Raw genomic sequence first — 16,818 nt, 5'->3', positions numbered from 1 at the left:
GTGAACACCACCTTCACTATAATTTTCCAGTGTGATGTTGGACCTCTCTCTTCACCTTATTGGGCCTCAGATTCCACATCCATGAATGATGAGGCTTCAGTTAAGTGGGCCATTTGAGACTGAATGCATGTGACAGAAAACCCAACTCACGCAGGCAAAGGCTAACACTTGAAACGCAACCATTTCATGTAATTACGTAAAAATAGCAGGTGCTTAAACAATACTTCCATAAATTGCTCTCATATCTCTCGGCTCGCCTCCATTTTGGCTTCATTTCAAGGTGGTCAGAAGGTTTCCAGTTACTCCAGGTCTACGACTTCCTGGATTCAAGCCCAGAGAAAAAGAGGAAGGTGGCCTCGGACTAGCGGCAGCTGAAGGTTGTGGCGTATCACTGACTCACTGGTTTGTGCTGGGTGTCCTGAGCCTGTCCCTGTGGCCACACTGTGTCACAGGCCTACCCCATCTGAAACACCTGTGGGCTGGCATGTGGGAGAAGCACTTTTCCCCAACGAAAACCAAGGCATGGCCATGCAATGCAGGACAAAAGGGTAGTGGGTGTTAAGTGATTGAATATAATTTTTAAAAAAAAATACTTAGAACATTGACATTCTAACCAAAGTCAGAGCTATACAGAAAGGTATATTCAGAGAAGTATCACCCCGTGCCATAATTTTCTCACGCCTTTCTCCCACACCCCTTGTAGGAAACCAATAACCTATTATTATTTTTATTTGCTCATCCTGTGCTTCTTTTTGCAAAGAGAAACATGGATGCAAATCTTCTTATTCACCTTCTTTCTTACACAGAAGGTAGCAGACTACATATGCTCTTTTGCACTTTGCCTTTTTGCTCAAGTCTCTCCTAGAAATCATTCTGCATCAAATTGTATCCAAAAAGGGCCTGTGTACTTGTTTCTATCTCAGCACCTCATTATGTGTACCTACCAATCTCCTGTGCTTGGACATTTAGGTGGTTTCCAATTTTGTGCAACTTTAAATAATGCTATAATGAATAACCTTGGGTATCTGTATTTTTATGTCATTAGAGGTATGTATTTGGGGTAAATTCTTGGAAGTGAGATTTCTAGGGGGACCCATGTGGCACAGTCACTTAAGCGTCTGTCTCTTGGTTTTGGCTCAGGTCATGATGAGTCGGAACCCCACGTCAGGCTCTGCGCTGGAAGTGCAGAGCCTGAGGTTCTCTCTCTCTCTCCCTTGCTCTCTGCCCCTCCCCTACTTGCACTATCTCTGTCTCTCTCAAAATAAATAAACGTACAAAAAAGAAATAAGATTTCCAGGTAGAAGGATAAATTCATATATGTTTTGTTAGATGTCGAGTGCCCCTCCCTGGGCATAGTGCCGTATCACATTCCAACCAACGGTGGATCCCAGTGCCTACTGCTTTAGCCTCACCAACAGAGGGTATTGTTAAGCTCTTGAATTTTTTATTTTTTTGCTAATCAAATGGGTAAAAATGTTGTTTAATGTAAATTTAATTTGCATTTTTTAATTTGGAGTAAAATTGATCATATTTTTACATGTTTAGGATCCAATTTTACATCTCTCCAATCAATTGTCTGTTCATGTCTTTTGTCCACTTTGCTATTGGATTTATTTCCCTCCAATTTTGAGAAGTTTTTACAATATTAGATGTTGGTTCTTTTTTTTTTTTAAAGATTTTTTTTTATGTCTTTTATTTATTTTTGAGGGACAGAGAGAGACAGTGCGAGCAGGGGAGGGTCAGAGAGAGAGGGAGACACAGAATCTGAAGCAAGCTCCAGGCTCTGAGCTAGCTGTCAGCACAGAGCCTGATGCGGGGCTCGAACCCACAACCGTGAGATCATGACCTAAGCTGAAGCCGGACGCTCAACCGACTGAGCCACCCAGGTGCCCCGATGTTGGTTCTTAATGATCTGTGCTGCAAGTATTTTTTTCTGTCAGTTTTTGTTTGTGTTTTGACTATTCTAAAGCTTAAACTTTTTTAAACATTTTATATAGTCAGATTTATTGATCTCTTAATCCAGATTGTTAGTCATATATAAAAGTCTTTTCCTACTCAGAATACATAAAACATCTCTTCTGGTACCTGTGCAATTGCATTTTGCATCTAGATTTCTGATTTATTTGGCAATTATTCTCGTGGATAGTGCAAGAAATAGGTCTAATTTTATTTTATTATTTTTAAAAATGTTATTGTTTGTTTATTTTTGAGAGACAGAGACAGAGCACAAGCAGGAGAGGGACAGGGAGAGAAGGAGACACAGAACTGGAAGCAGACTCTAGGCTCTGAGCTATCAGCACAGAGCCTGATGCAGGGCTCAGACCCAAGAACTGTGAGATCATGACCTGAGCTAAAGTAGGCGCTTCACCAACTGAGCCACCCAGATGCCCCCATTTTATTATTTTTTTTAAATGCCTCTCTGGTCAGCCCAATACCAGTTAGCCCCAGTGATTTGGAGGTATCACCATTATCATAATCTAGATATCATAACAAGTATTTGAACTGATTTCTTAACTTCCTATTTTACTCCGTTCTTCTGTCTTTTTAGATGGTGGTATTACACTATTGTGATGACAAAGGCTTTGTGGTGTGTATTAATATTTATAGGACCACTCCTCTTTCACAGAAGATTTTTTTAAAGGGAACAGTTATTACAAAATATTTGCAGGCTGATGGGAATGACCACATAGATGAGTCAGGAGAGAGAAGGAAAAATTCTGATGTCCTTGGACAGGCATGGGTGGAAAGGTCTCAAAGGAGCCAGAGAATACAGATTCAAGAAGTTGGTATCTATCGGTGAGGAGAAGAATTCCCTTCTGATTTTGTTTTCTGGGGAAATTAGGAACAAGGTCATCAGCTCAGAGTGGGGAAGGGGATGAAGAAGAGAAGGAGTCATCTTACAGAAGGCTACAGAGTGACTAGGGAATTACTCAGCCAATGCAGAGGGCCCACCTCAAGTTTGTGGTCACGAACACCAGGCGGAACCCAACAGCACAGTTATGTGTTGTTCTCTAGCCTCATACAATGGCTTGAGTTTGGGAGGTGAGTAGGCAGGGAGTTGAGTTCAAACAAAGTTGGGATTTAGCCAAACAGCTATGACAAATGGAGACGGGGGTTAAGAAGAAGGGGGTGCCTGGATGTGAGTGAGCCAAAGGCCGGGCTAGGGGATCCAAGCTGGGTAAGAGGGAAATGATGAAAGGGTGGGGGATGGATGCAAGAAGATGGAAGTATTATAAGAAATGTTGGGATCTCTGGAAGGGCAGATAATGATCCTGGGTAATGATCTATGGTATGATCTTGGGAGTGGGTGAATAAGCCAGGACAGAAGAAAAGATGTCATCAGGGACACAAAGAGACTGGAAGGCCAGCATGTTCTTTGCTGTTGTGATAGTGACAGAGACTGTGAGTCAGATCCTGAAATATTTGTGAATAAGGGACAGCGGCAGGGAGGCTGGAGTTGACTGCAGTGAGAGGGGTAGCAGGTGGTGTCTCCTTAAATCATTCCTCAGGGACCTGCAGAATTGTAGCAGGGGGAAGTCCTATCCCCACCACCCCTAGAAAATCTCCTCAGAACCCTCCAGTCTGCTCCCTCTCCTGGCAGCCTTCCAGGGTTGGATTTAGCTGCAAAGCCTATGAGGCCTGCCTGAGAAATTTGTCTTTAAGTTTGTAGAGCCTGATGTTTCTTTAAAAACTCAGAGGCAACTAGAGAGCCTTGAGGAAGATCATGGAGAGCCAAGTGGGACACATTCTGAAGGGTTGACCTGAGTTTCATTATAGGTCCTGGGGTTCCTCTGCAGTATAGACTGAGTCATTGGAGAAGCTGCTTGTCATCCAGGAACTCAAGGGGTGAGTTCAGGCCAACCTACCTGGGCTCCAAAACCAAAGCCTGAGCTCATTCTTCAAGAGTTCTTCAGTACCACCTTCCCACTTCAAGCTTCCTTTCCCATCCAGACTTCCTGAGAATGCCCAGGCATCTGAAGTCACTCCTGAAAGATGGCATGTCCCAACCATGTGAACTGGACCTTGGCCAGAAAGACCAAAGCGAACCTCCCTTCAGAAGGAATAAGGCTATAATGGTCTGTGGCTGAAGTGGTGGCCCCAGTGTGGCTTTCGTCATGTAGCTGAGGCTCACTCACTCTACCTGAAGCCCGTTGACAGGAAGGACCCTAGGTATCCATGACGGAGACATAGATAACGTCCAGACACTTAACCTTTGAGGGAACAGGCATGTTAATAGACTTAGGGTAGTGTCCCTGTCTGATACGGGGCATGTGAAATGTAAGATCTGGGTCTTTGTTAAGAATGAAAGCTATGGTCTGTGACCAGTTAAGATGTTAGAAGAAAAGTCCAAATTAATGTTATTTTCTTTCCCGTGCAGCAGTTTGGAAGGTGGTGTAGAGATAAGAGGAAAGTGCACACTGGCTCATGTTCACACGACTGGAGAGGGCAGGTAAGAACTGCTCTCCACTCTCAGGCTATGTCCCAGAACGCCCTTGTGGGGGCAGGTGAGGGACAAGGTCCAATCAGCCCCTACTCTCAGGTTATGAGTAGCCAATGGGATCAGGTTCTAAGGATGACTGACAGAGCCTGGATTGGGGTAGAAGAGTTGGGAGGGTGGGGTGAAGGAGCGGTTCCTTTGCTTAGAGAAAAGTCATGATTTGGGCTTCCTAGCCCTGAATCCCCATCGAAAGGGATGCCTCAGATCTTGTAGCCACGCACACACACCACTCCTACCTAGGTATCTCCTCAAACCACAGACTCAGAGTTGTAATTTTCCTCTCAGACACCAGGAGCAGCTGCATACCCTCTATTTGTGCAGTAACCAGAGGTTCTGAGTAAGGGAGAAGAGCCTTATCATACAGAAAACGTGTTTTTACCCCAAGCACCAAGGTTTGTTAAAATGTACAGACCAGTGGAGATGCTGTTTGATAAATAAAGACTCCCCAAATCCTCCAGCATCTGTGGCTTTTTGAGGGTTTTTTTTTTGTCTACAAGGCTCAGCTCTGGGCTTGGGAACAAGGCTGGGGGTCTTTGGTGGGAAGCCCGCTCAGCTGGGACACACTCGGTCCTGCCTGACTGGTGGCCCAGAGTCCTCAGGGTCAAAGATCTGGCCCTGTTCCCAGCCTGACTTTCCTGTCCCAAACACTGGCGTTGGCTCTGGGCACACACGGGTCACATTCTCTGCTGCCGATCATCTGCCTTCCTGACCTCCCTCAGCAACACACACACAAACACCTACCCTGTCTGCTCATTCCAGCGTGGAGCCACTTCCTGTACTGAAATCTTGGCTCTTGCCTCCCAGATGTCCCACCTCTTTTTCCCCCTGGTTGGCAGCCCTCCTCCTACAGATACATGTCCTGGACACCACACAAACCTGTCTTTGGGACAGCAGACAGTGTGAGTGTCTTATCTCTAGGTAAGGTCTATTCTGTTCACCATGAGACAGGACAAAGACAGCCTTTGATGTCACGGTGATGTCATGGCATTCTGCTCTCAGGTAGGCTACTCTGTGTTCCCGAGGAATCCTCTCTATAGCTGCTCCACTATCACATCGGGGACCACAGACAAATGTGAAGGATCTCTTTTCTTTTTTAAAATTTTTTTAAATTTAAATTTGAGAGAGAGACAGAGTATGTGTTAGGGAGGGGCAGAGACAAAGGGAGACACAGAATCCAAAACAGGCTCCAGGCTCTGAGCCATCAGCACAGAGCCCAGTGCGGGGCTCCCACAAACCATGAGATCAAGACCTGAACCAAAGTCAGATGCTTAACTAACTGAGCCAACCAGGCGCCCCTGATCTCTTTCCTTTTGGCTTACACTTTCTTGAGTTACCTAGAAAGCAGTTACAGAATAAGTTTTATAGGGCATTAAAGAAGCACGGGCCATGGGGGCTTCTTACTGGCTGAACAGTAGAGTGGGTACCGATTCTGAAATCCCAGCCAGGAAACAGAAGGAGTATTCAAAATCTGCCAAGTTTGAGACATAGGATTACCGTATCTAACAGTGATCTTTCTTGTCAGGCTTAGGTGGGCATCAATTCCCTCCAGCAGAGAAACAGACATTTTAGTATGACCCATGGGAGTCATTGTAAGGATTAAACGGAGTGACGTGTGCGCGCGCAGTGAGTACCACTTGGTAGATGTTACTTTCTTTTCCCTTCCTCGCCCTAGTGACACGTGCTTTTTGTGTGTGGCACTGTCGCTGTATGTTCTTGGAAGTAGGATCCTTAAGAAACCTCAGCTGTTTTTGTGCATGAGCACATTATGATCAGATCTGAACAGTCTGACATACCAGCTTTTCCTCCGGCAGCTGCTCCCAGGTCTGTTTGGGTGGGGAGACTTTTCCTGGCCTTCCGCAGAACCACCATTTGTGCAAGCATCCCCAGGGCTCCGAACAGCAAGGAAATGAGGGGAAGCAAGCAACATCTGGTGCTAAACAAATACCATCATCTTACAAACGAGTTGTCTGTGGGATAATGATTCTTGCATATGTAGAGCAGAGAGAAGGCAATGCCGGGACCCCATCCTAGACGATAAATACCTGAGAGGCAGACGCAGGCCCTACGGATCGCTCTACTGTGTCTACAGCTAAAATCCAGGAGAAAGCTAAATTTAGAAGAAAGAGCAGGTGATAATGTTCATAGGTTTCAGTCACACCACGAGGGAAGCCCACCTCTTACTCTCTGTTTGGAAACGCAGGATTCTGCAGACACAGAAGCATGAGAGCCGGTCAGTGTTTGCACTGATGCCCGGTGGAAGGGGAGCTCCTGTGGGTCCCGTGAGCATCTCCCGTCCTGGTCCCTCGCCCTGGCTGGGAACATTCCCATTGCACTGCCGCCTGGGTAGCTGGGAGCTCCTGAATGTTGTCCAGCATCACACAGAGTTATCTATGCAAAGGACTAAGACAGATGCTTTATGCCTTGTCTCTTTCTTATGAGGGATACATCCCCAAAGTAGGAAAATGCTAATGAGTCTCATTCGATAACACTTAAAGAACGTCAATTAGCTATGAGTGGAATGGCCCTGGGCCAGATGGCCACGGGGAACTCTGTCTTTGGCATCCACTTGTTCTGTCCTCTCTCCTCTTAGCATGACTTTCCCTCTCTTGACTGAAATCCCAAGCTATCAAGGATGCTCTCTGTAAGGTCCCAGACAAGGCCACTGCCACCAGGTGTTGCATGCCAGGACATAAAGGAGAGATGGCACGGTGAACAGCCATAGGTGCGTCTGGTTCATCTTGCATGGTGTTTGGGCAAACATCTATCATTTTCAGCATTTAAGAAATTTCATAAATATCTAAATTCTCAGATTCTCATACACACACACACACCATCTGAGAGATTAAAAGACTTGGCACGCTTGGGTTATTTCACATTCACAGCAATTGACTGGAATGGAGCGGAGACTGCTCCTTTCAGATGGGCTGCTGCTGTTCAGCTTACCGCAGTCCCCATTCTTCCCGATTGTCTCCATTCTCCCGGAGTTCAAATGTACAGTCAGGTAACTGGCTCTTTTTATTCACTCACATTTACCTTGCTGGTCCTGTAGGTGTTTGGCATCTCTGCTTTGGGTCTTCTTTTTGTTGCTTTAAGTTTATTTATTTTGAGAGAGAGAGAGAGCACGCACGCAAAGACATGGGGGAGGGACAGAGAGAGAGGGAGAGAGCAAATCCGAAGCAGACTCCATGCTGTCAGCACAGAGCCTGATGCGGGGCTTGATCTCATGAACCATAATATCATGACATGAGCCTCAAGCAAGAGTTGGATGCCTAACTTACTGAGCCACCCAGGCACCCCATCTGCTTTGGATCTTCAAAGCGTTCTACCTCCTCACCGGTTTCCTTAACAAACCTTGTCACCCTGTGCCCATTTCCACAAGCTACCCTGTTTCAGCGACACTAGATAAAGCTCTAATTGGATCAGCAGCCTCTCAGAACAATATTAATGGTCCTCAACAGTTTGATAACTTTATCAGTTAACTCTGTCCATGATAATACTGCTTAAAACCCAATGGCAGAATCTTTGTGGGGACACGGCAGATGGCATTTACTTTGTTCAAGCGGTCTGCTCAGTGGATGAAGGTCAGGTTGGGCCAGGCTGGAAGGGAAGGGGAGTGGCTCTGTTTCACATTTTTCATCTGCTGCCTGGGACCTCTCACGGTGACAGCAGAGACATCAGAGAGAGTGGAATTGGCACACTGATTTCTGCCCCATTCTACTGGCCACCGAATCATGTGACCAAAGCCAAGGTCAAGAGGTGGAGGACTATTTCTGCCCACAGCTCAAGGATATGGCAAAGTTACAAGGTATTTGTATAGTGACATGTTAAACTTATCCTTAAAGAGGTCTGGCTTTTTGCCTCTGGCTATTGGAAAGTGATCACTAGGTCACTGAAATACTCTCTTTGGTAGGTTTATCTCTGTTAGCCTGGGAGCTTAGGCCACTGGGTAGTTTAACAACGTGATTTGTAATGGAGGCTTGCGGTAGGGGTAATGGTATCAATAGAGGTGGCATGTGCTAGAACCAGGTAAAACCTCTGGACACTGAGGCTTGGGCGGGCTTTCCTGGGCGGGCTTCCCACACATATTGTCACACACCATGGCCAGGAGGGGGCGATGCTCTCCATGAGCACGCTGGGAGAGGACACCTGCGAATGGATGCCTCCCACACTTTGCCCAGACCTCTTCCTGATTTTAATCTGCCTCTTTTCCTTGGAATAAACCATCGCTGTGAGTGTAAAGGTTACCAGTGAGTTCTGAAAGTCCTAGTGAATTATCAGAACTGAGGGTGGTTTGGGGAACCCCCTTGAACTTGAAAGGGTGTCAGAGGTGAAGGCAGCCATCTCGTGTGAGCCGTTCCCTAACTCTGCAGTTGACTGAACTCTCCCAGCACAGAAACAAGAAGGGATGAAAATTGAAGCTAATAGTGCAAAGCGCCACAATCTCCCTCTCGAGTACATCTTCATTCACGGATTCATCCATTCAGCAAACATTTATTGAGCACCTACTATATATATGTCTCAGGCTACCCCAGGGTCTGAGACTAAAAGAAGGTAACAATGCACAGCCTTAAATTCTAGAGGAGGAGACAAAATATAAAAAGCAAACAAACCTATGAGCTAATGTCAGATTGTGATACGAACTTGGAGGAAAACAAAATAGGGTCCAGCAGGTGGCAGAGGTCGGCTCTGCTTGGATAGGGTAGTTCAGAGGGACTTTTCTGGAAAGGTGAAATTTGAATAGCCTTGGATGAAATGAAGGAGAGAGTTGGGTTGTGGTTCAGGGCAAGAAGGTTCTAGAAGGAGGGATGAGCTAGTTCACAGACCTAGGACCTAGGAGCATGTGAACAGGGCACTCCGGTGTAGAGTAACACAAGAAACTCATCTTACAGAAGGTTTTCTTCATGCGTCCTTGGAGGACTGCGGTGTGTTTCCCGCCCCATGAGCCTCACATCAAGCCTGAGGCCAAGTTCTCTGCATTTTGTTCTTGTGCAACTTTGCTCAGGTGGTATGGCTTCTTCTGCACAGCCAACACAGGGATCATTTCACCTGCCGCTTTCCTCCCTCACAGAGCACAAGCAGCAGTGCCTTCCAGATGCTTCTGGCTTCCCAGAGGGGGATTAAAAAAAGAAAGCAAGAAAAGTACAAGGATACGAGTTATTTCTGTTTATTTTGTTCATTAAGTGAACAAATGCACGCAGCTGGAAAGTACAGGGTGACTAAGAAGTAGCCCAAAGGGAAAAACCTAATGGGGGAATTTTATTAAAACATATAATTTACATAGCCACACATTGGGCTTCCCTCTCAGCCTCACTGTGGCTCTCACACCAGCAGCTCCCAGCTCCCCCCAGTGGGGAGGGCGCAGGTGCCGATGCTGGGAGCATGGGTCGTGGAGGGTGAGCGCAAAGGTCCTTTCGGCCTGAGGGAAGGACTGTAGGAGTGACCTTGGGGCCAGACTCCTGAGAGCTCTCCACGTGGGGCTGCTTTGGGGGCTCAGGCTCAGAAGATGTTACCCCAAACCCGGACTCTCAATGGTAGAGAGTGGTCGATTTGTTGGCCGATTTCGTTCAAGTGTATTCTTTCCTTCTCTGGAAAGGAGGTTCAGAAGGCGCCCTTGGGGCAAAGGGGAACCCCGTCTTCCCCTTCTGTAGGGCTTCCTCATTGACCAGGTCTGTCAGCCCCGAGGGTGAGAGACTGGAGAGGCAGATGGGGGCACAGGGTATGGAGCCGGGGTTTCACTACCCCATCAACCAGCACTGGTCACCAGATGAGCGAATTCTAGTCAGTCTCAAGCCATCTTTTGCAAATTTGTGATGTGCTCAGCATTTGATAGGTGCCTGAAGGCCATCCTAAAAATGTGTCCTCTGGCCCCTTCAGGAAGCTCTTTCCTTGAAGGGCAAGCCCTCCTCTCATTTCTCTTTTCTCCTTATCCAATCTCTGCCTTTCCCCAGTGGGCTCCTCACTAGTTCCTCCCCTCCCTGGAGAGCTGCCCTCAATCCCCTGAGGCCATAGCCTTCCAGCCTTAGACTTTCAGAGAGAAATCTCGAAGAATCAAGAGACAGCGAGGTCCACGCTGAGAAGCTGTGTTCTCCCTCTGAGTTTCTTGGGAACCATCTTTCATAGGCACAGCTTCCATGCTGCTTGGTAAATGTTTAACAGGGAATTCAAATGTCCTGTCTCCATGCCGGTCCCTGCCCCCAGCTTCCTGCCCTGGGAGGGGTAGGTGAGACGAAGGAATAGAATAGAACATTCCAGAACTTTCTCCTCCCAGTCTCCAATCTCTGAAAAGGTTCTTAAAGGTCTGAGTTCCAAATGTGTGACATGCTTTTCCTGGCATGCCCTCGGAGACAGGCAAAATGACAAGGCCACAGTCCTTGTCCTACGCAGTCCTACGCAGTCCTACGCAGTCCTACGCAGTCATCGTAAGGACGGAGGGGCTGAGGGTCAGCAAGGCCACTGGTTATCTTCAGTTTTCTTGCCCAAGGCTGACAGATGCCTGCCGATGGCCGAGAGCATGTGTAACCACAGCGTTTTCTAATGATTTGGGGTTTTTCTCTTTTTAAAGTACAGAACAGAAAGATGTGAAGGTGACAGCTAGTGGTTTCAGAAGACAAGAAGCACTTTGCATTCGCTTTTCTTTTCGCCTTCCAGTCAAAGTGCGGACCAACCCACTCATCAACGTCTCTCCCGGGTTCAGAGAAGACCCCAAGCTAGCGCTTGGCGATGTGGCTTTCCTGCATGCACGTCACTTCAGAGACGCGCTGGGGGACATGGCGGCGTTTTATTGTTACGTGGCCTGGAGTAAACCCGAGAACGTTTCATAAGCAATGGCCTTCTCAGAAATACGCTCGTACCTCAGTATGTTTAGAAGAGGAGGAAGAAGGCGTGTGAAAAGATACTTGGTACTTGTAAGGGTTGAGAGGTAGCCCCCGTGAAGTCACATTGTTCGGCTATCAAATAATAGATTGGGTCCTTCGATTTCCAGCAATATGGTTTTCTGTGTAATTTAAAAATTTTGTCCATTTCTAGAACTAAAGGAATAAAGGCTGACTGATGTCTAGCTGTACCTGTGAGAGAGTAAAGGCAAGGTGGAGGGTCAGAATGAAGAGCTATGAACTCGCATGAGCTGACTCGGAGGCAGGGGTGTGGGGTGGAGGACAAGGGGGTGCGGGTGGGGAGGAGCAGTTGTCCAGACTCGGGAACTGGTGTCTGATCAAAGAGCTTAGGTTTTGATGACCACCAGGCACCCAGGACGCCCCTGGGTCCTAGGAGAGCAAGAAAGTTAAATCTGAAGTCCCCCCACCAAGAAAAGGATGAACTGAAAATAACTGTCCACTTATACAGCGAATGACATGCTTGTAAAACTACAAGCTTGTAGTTTTTTTTAAACAAAAACATTTCCTTAAAATTCATAGTCATAGAGGTGTCCTCACATGAATATGATGTTTAAGATTATTACGCTTAGAGTGGTCAAGCACACACCCCACCAAGAAATTAATATACAATTCTGGGCCCCTGGGTGGCTCAGACAGTTAAGCAGTCTCCTCTTGGTTTCCACTCAAGTCATGATCTCACAGTTCCTGGGATTGACTGAGCCCAGTGTCGGGCTCTGTGCTGGCAGTGTGGAGCCTGCTTAGGATTCTCTCTCTCTCTCTCTCTCTCTCTCTCTCTCTCTCTGCCTCTCTATTGCTCACACACTCTCTCTGTCTCTGGCCCTCTATTGCTCTCTCTCTCTCTCTCTCTCTCTCTCTCTCTCTCTCTCTCTCTCACACACACACACACACACACACACACACTCTCTTTCTCTCTCAAGATAAATAAATGCCCATAAAAAATTAATATAAAATGCCATCATAGGCTGGCGGCACCTTTAGGGCATCTGGTTAAAACAAACGTAAAATCTCTCTGGTAGTCTACAGTCTCTTCCCAGACTCCTCTGTATGAGGTCTCAACTAGAGACTGATTTGCAACTCAAAATCACAGAACATATGAAAAAAAACCTATACAAAATCAAGAGTTAGCACACCAAAACAGACATCAATATGAAAGAACTTCAGATAATACGGTGATCAGGTAGATTATGAAATAAACATCTCTAAAATTATGAAAGGCATAAGAGAAGTAAGGAACCCAATAAAAGGATGAGACGCCATCAAAGAAGACTTGATCGGAGTTAAATCAGAAATCAATTCTAGCTTGAGAAGTTTTTAAAACATTACTTAATAGGTTAAACTGACTATTACATATTACTGAATGAATAACTAGCAGCTGCAAAGATGGATTTGAGGAAGAGTCAGAGGTCTGCACAGAGACATGAGGAGGGGCAAAATGTGGGGGAAGAGCTTATCGTGGGGGTGGGGTGGAGGGGAGGGTGGACATGCAATGGGAGAGGCCAACACACCCTTATCACCTGTTCCAGAAGGAAACAGCAGAGCAAATGGAAGTCAGGCAATACTCCAAGAGAATAACGGAGACTTTTCCAGAGCTTATGAAAGCTGCAAACCTTAGTAGATTAAATAATACCACATTCTCTAGTAGATACAACACTGTATGATGAAAACCACACCAAATAGAAAGGGAAGATTTTAGAAGCATTTGTAGCTAAAAGAACCCTTGCCCACAAAGGAATAAGTATCGGATTATCCAGAACTTTGCTAAGAAAGCCAGAGGACAATGGAATAATACATTCAAAGCCCCGAGAGAAAAGAACAGTCCATTTACATTATAACTAAATGAGCATTTAATGGGATGCGTGGGTGGCTCAGCTGGTTAGGCGGCAGACTTCAGCTCAGGTCATCATCTCCTGGTTTGTGGGTTCGAGCCCTGCGTCGGGCTCTGTGCTGAGAGCTCAGAGCCTGGAGCCTGTTTCGGATTCTGTGTCCCCCTCTCTCTGCCCCTCCCCCATTCATGCTCTGTCTCTGTCTCAAAAATAAATAAACTATAAAAAAATTAAATTAGCACTTAAGAATATGGGCAAAAGGAATATTTTTAGACAGATGAAAATGAAGAGTGTTTACCAATAACAGGTTTTTGCTGCAAGAATTACTCAAGAATATACTTCCAAAGAAATGACTCTTAAAAAGCGGCAGGGAGACGGATCACATTGGATTTGAACAAATATTTAATATATAAAAAAAGACCAACTGGGGAGTAGAAAATGAAGGTACTGGTCAGTCATATATAAGATAGGCAGTGACTGGGCAGAGGTCAGGGCATTTAGGCATTTTGGGGAGAATGTGGCAATATTGGTTAACTTTAGACTTTATTAGATCAGCTATGCTTATTAAAGGATATGTAAGGGTAAAAACAGCAGGTTAGAAATTGTGTGTACAGCTTTCAAATCAGTAGAGAGAACGTCATGGAATACAAAAAATGTGGTCAATATTAAATTACACAAGAAAGAGAAAAAGAATCAGATGGAAAGCAGGTTAAGTATAAAGCATGAAACGAGATAACTGAACTAAATTCAAATATAGCACAATTTAGACAAAACTAAAATTAAACTCTCAATTAGGAAGACAGATTGTCAGTTGTATTGGATTAGAAAAATCTAACTACATGCTTTAAAAAAGACATCAAGAACTTAAAGACAGAGAAATATTGGATTTAAAAGTATAAAAAAAATACCAGCTCAAAGAAGTTGTTTGGTTGTAAGAAGAGTAGGCAAAATTCTTTGAAGCAAGACAAGAATATTTGGGGGGGAAGGTCACTAAATAAAGCTAAAAAGGAACAATCCACTGGGAAGAAGTAATTATAATTTGCTGTCACCTAAAACAGCATCAAGTTACTATATGAAGCAAAAACAATAGATGAAATTTCAAAACAAATGGACAATTTCATAGTCACAGGAGGAATTTTAACACATCTCTTTCACTAACTGATCACTTAAGAGGAACAAAAATTGGGATGGATATAGAAAGACCCATCACGCAACGAGCAAGCTTGATTAAAGAGACCCACATGGAGGATGCAGGCTTTTCAAGAACATGACACTTTACCAAATGCCTACGTATTAGGCCACAAAAATTTCTCGAGAAGCTTCAAAGAATCATACAGACCGCATTTCTGAGTACAACTCAACTGCCAGACATTGGTAGTGACAATTAAAACCAAACTACATAGTTGGGGTTTTTGGAGAAAAAAAATCCTCTAAGTCATTCACGACCAGGAAAGTGTCTTCGTGCAGCTCTAAGAATAGATTGTCCACAGTGACCAGAAAGTTCAGCAAGATTGGTGGCTGCACGAAAGTAAGTTTTTACTCACTTGTACCGAGCAATTTAAAAAATTTAGGTTAGAAAATAGCAACCAAAAATACAAAGGTAGCTAGGAATAAATCTACCAAAACTGTAGAAGACTTGAATGTATGAGACCTAAAAAATTCTGGAAGACCTAAATAAATAGAAAGATAAACAACAGTGATGAATTTGTAGAATCACTTTCTAAAGATGCTATTTTTCTGCAGGGCATAATTTAAATGTGTTCCTTTCAAAATTCAAGAGGGAATTGAGATTCTCAAGTTGATTATAACCTGTATCAGGTAGAGCAAGGAACCAAGAATTCCAGGACAATTATGAAGAGGAAGATCAACGTATGAGGGTTCCCTTACTCCCCAACCAGAGCAAGACTTCACTATAGTTTAATTAGAAAGCGACAACAGTCCAGAAAAAGACAGAATATAGAAACACATATGGAAATGTGTATATAACAGAGACGCTATTTCAAATCAATGGGGAAATAAGGAATTTTACCAAGCAGCACTGAACTGGGTCTCCATATGGAAAAAATAAGTTAAATCTCTACATCAAACCATATTTAAGTGGATTAAAGACCTGCTTATGAAAAAGCATGACTTGAAAAGTTTTGAAAGAAAATGAAGGAGAATGTGTTTATGTTCTCAGGGTAGGAAAAGATTTCTTCAACACAGCATCAGAAGCACAAACCATAAATGAAAAGACCAATAAATCTGACTACATGAAAATACTTTTTAAAAAACCCCTTTTGTACATTAAAGACATCATAAACAGAGTAAAAATATACAGACCTTTGACTTGGAAAAGATATTTGGCATGCACGTAACCAAGAAAGGATTTGGCCCAGAGTTTATAAGCAGTTCAAATGGTAACAGCCAGATGATATGACCAGTAATCCTCATGAGGACACAACAGCTTCAAAATGTAAGAAAAGAATGTTCCTCCCTCCCCTAAGCAGTGCCACATAAATCAAAGAGGAACTGATCTTTTACACTCATCAGATTGGTGAAAATGAAAAAAAAAAAAACCCTGATGATACCAAGGCTTGCTGAGGAGAGTATAAACGGGCACATGACTTGGAGGACAAGATGTTAACATCCGATGACCCGATGGGATTGCTGGGCCAGAGGAACTGACCATCCCCAAGCTTCTGGCAACATTGTTTACAACAGCGAAAGATTGGACAACAGCCTAAATGCCCAGGTATGGGGTCTAGCAACGGATAGACGGTTTATTAAGAGTACATCACACACAGATGTCCTTGATTCCTTTTCTTTTCTGTACTTGTATGCCTCACAATGTCTCAATTAAAAAATCAGTGTCAAGAGGGCTATGGAGAAAAGGCACTTAGGAATAGCTTGCTGTGACTGCCCCTTGGTTTAAACCACTTCCAAGGGCAAATTAAGGTGTCTGGGGATGCTATTCTTTTTAACCCCTTAAGGGATTAAAGATCAAGATCAAGGTGGGAGTCTGATAACATTTTCAGGTGGCAAGAGTGTTTGAAACGTAGTTTCATAGCTGCAGGTGAGAATATAGATTGGGGACATCTCAGTGGAGGTAATGTTGGCAATATGTAACAAAACTGGAAATTCCCTTTGAGGTAGCACACTTTTCTTCTAGGTATTCATTCAAAGAAAATAAGCAGTATTAGGGCAAAGGTTGATCTCGACGGAAGCTTATCACAGCAGCCACAGCATCGTTTGTAACAATAATAAACAACCTACCACCACCAAAGATAGTCCCCTAACTGGTTAGACTAATCACATCTAACACGATCCAATGGAACTGTGTGATGGAATATTCCGTAGCCACCAACACAATGCTGTTGAAACTCTTTAATGTTGTGGAAAATCTTGCAAAATACTAAGCTAAAACAAAGTAGGTTACAAAATCGTATGTAGTGTTCCACTTTAAAAATACCTACGTAGGCATTGACGCGAAGACACTAAATATTAGAAGGTGATTTCTATTTTCTTCTGGCTTTTTGGGGGGTTGGGTGGGGATCTTGCCCCCCAAACTGATTTTTTAATAGGAGAGGTTCTCCCTGGGCTGAAACAATCTGGGGGGGGGGGG

The 16,818-nt window shown here is 44.5% G+C and overlaps 2 long non-coding RNA genes across 3 annotated transcripts in view; one reads left to right on the top strand and one right to left on the bottom strand.

Annotated features, from left to right (window-relative positions):
- The window catches only part of LOC115296121, a 19,334-nt gene extending 3,652 nt beyond the window's left edge, over positions 1–15,682 (bottom strand). The window contains exons 1-2 of one of the 2 annotated variants that reach the window (XR_003910741.1): positions 15,537–15,682; positions 9,647–11,562 (exon numbers count right to left, since the gene is read on the bottom strand). This is a non-coding gene — a long non-coding RNA (uncharacterized LOC115296121). Of the gene's footprint in view, positions 1–9,646; positions 11,563–15,536 lie in introns of those variants that run through there. The other variant, XR_003910740.1, reaches the window with a different exon arrangement.
- On the top strand, positions 5,506–11,561 carry LOC115296122. The gene is made up of 3 exons (XR_003910742.1): positions 5,506–5,570; positions 6,021–6,121; positions 11,061–11,561. It is a non-coding gene; the product is annotated as an uncharacterized LOC115296122 (long non-coding RNA).
- Positions 15,683–16,818: the final 1,136 nt, after the last annotated feature.

The sequence above is a fragment of the Suricata suricatta genome, chromosome 7 (genome assembly GCF_006229205.1).
Source record: "Suricata suricatta isolate VVHF042 chromosome 7, meerkat_22Aug2017_6uvM2_HiC, whole genome shotgun sequence".
Taxonomy (NCBI): Eukaryota; Metazoa; Chordata; class Mammalia; order Carnivora; family Herpestidae; genus Suricata; species Suricata suricatta.
This window is presented reverse-complemented; position numbering and strand designations above follow the sequence as displayed.